At 34.9% G+C, this 6154-nt stretch overlaps 1 long non-coding RNA gene across 1 annotated transcript; it reads right to left on the minus strand.

Moving 5' to 3' along the window:
- Window positions 1–4123: 4123 nt before the first annotated feature.
- On the minus strand, window positions 4124–5469 carry LOC144556455 (uncharacterized). Its single transcript, XR_013512457.1, has 3 exons — window positions 5415–5469; window positions 4425–4476; window positions 4124–4306 (listed from the first exon to the last, which is right to left on the minus strand). It is a non-coding gene; the product is annotated as an uncharacterized LOC144556455 (long non-coding RNA).
- Between the last annotated feature and the right edge of the window lie 685 nt (window positions 5470–6154).

Raw genomic sequence — 6154 nt, forward strand, 5'->3', positions numbered from 1 at the left:
GGATTGGCTTCCTTGTTCGATCCTTGGAGAGTGTGTGCGCATATAAATGCGATATTTTCAGTATGAACTGAGGATCGTGGATTGGCTTCCTTGTTCGATCCTTGAAATGTGCGTTTGGATATGTTGTGTTTGGGACTTAGACAAATTTTACTTTGGTTTTCAAATTGGGGTAAATTGGATTTTGAGGTTTAATTTTGAGGGCTTTAGAGATTGGATTTGGATGATTAAAGTTTATGACTTCATAGAGGGATTAGCAGAAAGCACATGAGAGACTGGTTCGGTTTATTTGCATTTTCACCCTTCACTTTATCAATTTTGGAAGAATGGCACCTGCTGCTTCACGTCCACATTTATCAGTTTTGTCAACATTAGAAGCATGAGATCTCTCAATTTACTTGGAGATATTGTATGAAACTTTACAGTCTTATTCTATGATGTCAAGACTACATATCGGTCAATTTTCATAATTTTTCATGATGGTTTGCTATGTCAAACAAAAGTGCAAAACTAGTGACCTGGGCAGCATTTTCATACGTTTTTACAGTTTTTTCAGATATTTCCTTTTCCATTGTGATTTATCCATTTGATCATTTTAGGAGCTCTTTGTATGGGTTTAAAGAGGGATGAACGGAGAGCTTTTGAGAGTGGAATCATGTCATTTGGATGTTTGGTCTAACTTTTATTCAATTTGCAAGGGGGTAGATTTTAGGGACTTGGTCATTTAGGGTCATGCAGGATTTAATCAGGGTGTCAATTTGTGACTTGAGTTTCTCCTTATCGGTTTATTGTTTGGAGCTGAAACTTGTTCAGGTTATTCCCTGTTGTCGGTTCTCTAAGCCATAAAAATTTGAGGATTTAGGACATAGTGTACAGGACTCCACAAATGTTTCAAAACAGCAAGGCAATGAATTTTTCTGGTAAATGGTGCAGCGCTATTTTTCTGACAGCTGAACTTTGGAGATTAATTCCCGCTAATTGGCTACATCAAATTTTGTGTTCTTTATATGCAAATTCTCCTTAAGTCATGGTTTATATGCATGTGAAACAGTTTTGTGAAACTCGGTCCAGAGCTATGTGAAATATGTGTTTTTGTGCAGAAGAGCTTTGCTGGTAAACAGCTGCTGTTACCATGCTGGTGAGCTAAGTTCAGAATTTAATTCCAAGAGTTCTGCTGATCCAAATTTTATGTTCTTTATATGAAGATTCTCAGGAAAGAGTCCTCTATATTCTGGTAAAATTTCATGAATTTTGGAGCTACCTAGCTGTATCAGACAGGGGGTCGAACACAAGGGCAGATTTAAGAACTGTGCTGGTATTTACTGGTATTTGCTGGTTTTCGGCATTTCAAAAGGCTGAAGTTCGAAAATTCATAATAAATTGAATAAAAATCCAAATAATATGAAATTTGAGTCCATTTCGCATATTTTTTTTTATTTTCTACATGATGGTATGATTATTTTTATAATTTGACCCCTGTATCAGTCCAGAATCGCTGTTTTACCAGCAGAGGGCAAAAATGGCACTTTTGAGGCATGGCATGGTACCAATGGTACTTGTTATGCATTTGGTTGCTGAGTTCAAGTCATATATCACATATTTTACAGTTCTCAAGTGCTTTAAAGGGCTGGTTAGGGTTATGACATGGTTTTAATGAATTTAAGCCATCATTTTGACATGAACAAACATAGAGACAAGACCAAATCTCTAAGAAAACCATATGCATCAGTATCTCAAATCATTAACAGAAATCAAATATTACAAGGAGGTCCCTGGTTTTATCAAAATCATGTTTTTGAGCCTTCTCACTTGATTGAAAGGGCAAGATCATCAAGACTTCATGAATCAAAAGATGTAAATAGGATCTAGCAACATCAGCTGCTATCCTTTTACACTTTAGACCTTAGTCTTTCACTAATTACAAAGAAATCCTCAAGAATAGCAAAGATTAGCATTTTGGCAGCATAACCCCTTATATTCTTGATTCCTTCCTTCGTAATTAGGCCCCTCAAGTGGTCATTAGGTTGAGGAACTGCAAAGGATGCTATCTAGCTCACTTTAAACAGCCCTTGTATGCTTATCTTTTATTTAAAATCACTTTTTTTTCCTTAAGTGGATCTTTTAAATAAAATAATCAAAGGGTCGGATGTGCAAGGATGCCAGCTGGCTCACTACACACATCTTAGCCAATAATCATTTTATTAAAAGATCCAAGGGAGGCAAAGAAGAAAAGAAAGAAAATTGAAGAGAATAATAAAAGGAGACGATAAGCATGAAAAATAAAATATAAATGACATTTATGTATTTTTTGTAACAATAGTAAACTGAAAACGTTGCTTATTTATATTTTTTTATTTTAAAATCCTTGGCTTCATTATCAGCTATAGAGCTGTTCTCTACCTCATCTCTTTATTACCTTTTTTTATCAATTTCACAACAGCATTGACAGCTATATGAAATATCACCTTTCTTATCCGAAAACTTAAGTTTTTGGCTATCAATAAACCAGAACCTTGAACTTCTGCCTCTACTTATTAGTGAAATAAAAAGATCTGAGCAAAGTTCCAAATAAGAGATAAAACAGCCAACAAAAGAAGAAAGAAAAGAAGGGAGAAGAACAATAAAAGAGAAGAAAGAATCGACAAAAGCAGCCAACTTTACTCTACAAATGAGAGAGATTTTATTGATTCATGTAGCCTTTACAAACTCAAAACCTTTGAAGCTATTACATTGCAAAAGTAGCAAATTTCTACCTATGTTTTCTTCTGTTTTCTTGGATTGGAACAGAGTTTTTGCTATTGGTTTTGTGTTGGAGCTGTTGTAGTATGATTTTTTTGGATTCGGGTTATGGAGCTATATTGAGTTGGAGCTCTAGGTTGAAGGTGTAGAACCAGGGGTTTTAGAGGCGTAGGTGTGTGTTGCATAGGCTATTCGGCTGTTTCTTTTTTTCATTCTTCTTCTCAGCAGGGTATATATAGGCATAGGTGTAGAGGTATTAGGGTTTAGCAGTAGGGTTCGGATAAATGTGTTGGCGTGATCTGAGGCGCCCATTCTTTGCTTGATCGGACGGCTTGATTTTGAGGCGCACGGAGGAGCAGAGGGCATCTTTGTCAGCCAGTTCCTTCATTTTGTTTCCATTCGGCTGATCCGTTGGAGAGGAAGATACCTCTTGTCTGTGTGAGCATGGAGCACAAGAGTTGTGAGGCTGTCCAGCAAGCGGTCTTCATGAGCCGTGTTTAAAGGGAGAGAGCATGAGGCGCTATGGTATCATTCAAATTCGGTTCTTCTCTGATTAGTTGAGACAAAGCCGGACCCACCTGTCTGATTTAACGAGAGACAGAGCCGCACCATTCATTTCTGCCGAGCTTTAGAATATAATTCAATTCGGCCCAGTTAAATCCAATTCGGCTTATTCATTCAATTCAGCTCAACTCGCCACCTTCTTTTTTTTTATTCTTTGCTGATTGGTAAAAGGCGGGCCCTATTTGGAATTCAATATAACCAAATTCGGCCCAAGCCCAAATACAATTAATTTTGATTTTGTTTCTTCTCAAAACCGTGAGCATATAAGCATATGATTAAATAAATGTTTGTCAATCTTCTCCATTTCATACCTCCATTTCTTCTATTTTTTTTTAGTATTTTTATTTATTTCTAAATCTTATTCTTTATGGTTCAACACTAACATCAATCGCTATAACACCTAATTGCCCATTGAAACAGTTGGTCCCAGTTTGACTGGTTTTACTCCATTGGATATGACAACGCTCATTAACCATTATAACGGGTGTCACTAGGCCTGCAAACGAACCGAACCAAATCGAATCTGCCCAGGTTCGAATTCGAATTCGAAATTAATTCGAATCGAATCTAGTTCGAAATCGAAATGATTTCAAACCTAACAGGCTAGTTCGAATTTGGTTCGGTATAATTCGAATTAATTCGATTCGATTCGAAATGGATTCGAAATTGAGACAGAACCAATTTTTCAGTAGTTCAAAATTCAGACAGTAGTTCGAAATTCACTGTAGTTCAAAATTCAGCAGTTCGAAATTTTCAGTAATTTTCAGTAGTTCGGTTAAATGATTGATTACACAGATATTTTTTGAAACAAACAAAGTACAATATAAATATCAATAGAACAATCACAAATATTTTCTAATTATTACAAACCCAAATATTATCCTAAATAAAAACCATTCGTCTCTAAATCAACATAACAATCACAAATTGATACACAATAATTTGCCCCTAAATTAATACTAAACAACCAACAGAACGATCACATTGCTTGCTGTCACATTGCCACCTGAAAAGGGAAAATAATGAAAATTTCAAATTATAGTTAAGTGAGGCTAACACTGTTTAGGAAATCAATTATTTAATTTAAGCATTCATTTGAGAAAAGTAAGAAAAGGGAAAAATACCTGCCAAGTAACCAAAGCACTGTTGCAGATCGATTATTTAATCAAGGAGAACCTGCAAGCCTATTTTATATCATGTAAGTGCAATGTTATGTTTGAAATTGTTGTCATGAGTCATAGGTGAGTAACATTATGCATACCTCGAGAAATATACAGAATATCAAATACCCTTACAAAACATGATAATACAAAACATGATAATACTAATCTACTACATAACTAGCTTTCCTTGGTACTACTAATTTTACACTACGAAATTGACCAGAAAAAAGGTCAATTAGCGAAGTTTTGAACTAGCTACTCCACTAATATTTCTCATTTATAGTAGGGAAAGCACCTAACTCAACAAATTAATAAGCATATCAAATAGTGACAGGTATATACATTGAATTGGTTTAACCAGTTAAAAGGCTCAATTCAACTCCAATTGGATTATAGTCCAAATTACATTGAGTGTCAGATCTGTGGTCAAGAGAAGCAAAAAATGACTAAATTAGCCTAATCAGTTTTTAGCTTACTCTAATCAGTGTTTTCCATTGGTATTTGCACTTCAAGGTTCTCCTCTTCTTTGGCCGCTTGCTGAAAATATTAAGAAAAAGAAAATATAAGTGCAAAAGTTATTTCAATATTCAAATAAATGAACAATAGATATTATAAGCATGGAATTGAAATTAAAGGCAATAAAGGTATCACTTCTGCGGATCTGAAATTAAATCAAATCAAATTCCAACATGGAATTGAACATGTTACACTCTTGACAGAAACACCTCCCTTGACCAGATTTCAAACTCCAAATTTTCCCAAACAAATACTAATAAAGGAAAAAACTTGAGAAATTAGATCAAATCAAAGTTAAACTTTATCATACCTACTACACTTTTGACAGAAACGCCTCTCTTGACCAGAGACACCCAACTCTATGGCCCGACAATTCAGAAAATACCAAAAAATTCAGAAGCATTCAGAAGCAGTAAATATCAGAAAATTCAGAACCTGATTGTGATGATGCTTTCAGTTTAGCCACGCCATCTTCTAAAACCTTCCTAAATCAGTAGGCTGTAGAAAGTAAAAGGGTCAATCTTTCATTCATAGTTTTCAACAAGCAGATTTTATAACAAGCATTTACTAAAGTTTGCACTTGGCAAAAATATTAGTTATGAGTGAGACATTCTTGGAAGATATCATGGCAAGAAGCAGAATCATTTTTAACCCCAACTGTTACCAAATTAATCATGCAAATAAAAAGCACTAACCTACATCAAATCACATTTGGAAGTATCACAAACATAACAGTAGCATGATATAATTTCCAAGTTAAATACAATAATAACCTAGGAATCGAATAACATAAAATGAATAACAAAAAACCTGATCAGATGGCTGATAGTTGTTGCTGATAGATTGAAGAGTCCCGGAGAAAAGTGCACATTCATAAAATTTACCAAGGAGCTCCAATACTACCTCATCTAACTTCTTTACCTACAAATGGTATCAGATCAAAGCATTCATAACCTGATCAAGGAAGGTACTTTACCAAAAGAAAATAAATTTTTGATCAAGATAACAGCCATAAGCAAAACATAAGAAAAACGTAAAGTTCGGATTCTCTGAAAATTTCTAATTAAAAAGGATAGTTCGATAGATACTCCATCCTAGTACAGGGAAAACTCAGGTCTGGTACAGGTACTCTACCAGTAAGATCTGATGAGAAATTTACCTTATCAGTTTCCCTT

Source organism: Carex rostrata, chromosome 7 (assembly GCF_964058835.1).
Source record: "Carex rostrata chromosome 7, lpCarRost1.2, whole genome shotgun sequence".
NCBI classification, from domain to species: Eukaryota; Viridiplantae; Streptophyta; class Magnoliopsida; order Poales; family Cyperaceae; genus Carex; species Carex rostrata.